The sequence below is a fragment of the Aplysia californica genome, unplaced genomic scaffold, assembly GCF_000002075.1.
Source record: "Aplysia californica isolate F4 #8 unplaced genomic scaffold, AplCal3.0 scaffold01121, whole genome shotgun sequence".
NCBI lineage: Eukaryota > Metazoa > Mollusca > Gastropoda > Aplysiida > Aplysiidae > Aplysia > Aplysia californica.
Genome location: NW_004798391.1, coordinates 2,640 through 3,819, shown reverse-complemented (window position 1 = coordinate 3,819; position 1,180 = coordinate 2,640).

Below are 1,180 nucleotides of genomic sequence, written 5' to 3'. Positions count from 1 at the left end.
GAGAGAGAGAGAGAGAGAGAGAGAGAGAGAGAGAGAGAGAGAGAGAGAGAGGACGGGGTGGGGTGAGAGTAAGTGTGCAAGAGGTGGAAAGAAGGAATTATAAAGAAAGAGATAGTTGGGTCGTAAGAGAATGACAGATAGAGCTTATGTACCTTTTTAAAGAATGTATAAAAGTGTACCGGCATAATATGTATGAACTACAAATACATAATGTTTTACTATCTTTCTGTTAAGAGAGTGAGTTTTTAGTTCTGTCTGCGTATATACATTTGAGAGAAAGAAAAAGCTTACTTGTCAGAGTACCCTATTTAATTTTTTTATTATGAAATCTTGTCATGCAGTTCTTAATAAAATCGCAGACATCTATATATGTCGCCTAAAACGTCCGAACCACTTAACTTTCAAATTTGAAAAAAATGAACTATTGTTCAGAATCATTTAAAAGGTGCACAGTTATACTAAGGAGTCACAAGTCACTGTAGTTTTTTCTGTTTTTCTTTAGTTTTGTTTAGATCTAATCTTGGGAAAGTCCGTCTTCTAAGACAGTCATTGTAAACAAGTGAGGCTTCTGTTCACAAGCAGTGCGCACTGTTTCCACAATGACTTGACGATCTATTCTTTTGAGTCCATTCATCGAACGGGTACCCAGCAGTTAGTAATGATATAAGGCAATCTGACAAGCTTTGACACTGATTTGTTCTACGGAACGTGGTAGTGCTTTTGATGGGAAAAGAAATGAAAGGCGAGGTGTGACTCAGCTTGAAATTGGCAAACGTCTACTTGAGCCTCCCATTCGGGACTTACTTGACCTTGACCTATAACACACATCCGGGGTCTCCACCCTGTGTGTGTGTGGTGACGTCAACATGGGGTCATCCTGACGTCATGCAAAAAAAAAAAACCACACAAAGAAAACGCAAAAAACACGATTTTTACGTATTTTTCTAGTAAAAGTTGGGACGGGGGTGAAAGGTAAACTTTTACTCTAATTCTTGATTAATTGGACCAATCGATTGCGACCCTTTAGTTTTCTCTGCCTGTGACGCAATAGGGTCGTAAAAAAACGTTACATCACTTGGCCTTAATATATAGGCCCTTTTTCATAGAGGCTTTAGCTGTCTTGTAGAATAGTTGCAAAATATGGAATGCTGGCTAAGGCCAGTGGACGAACAAATAAAAT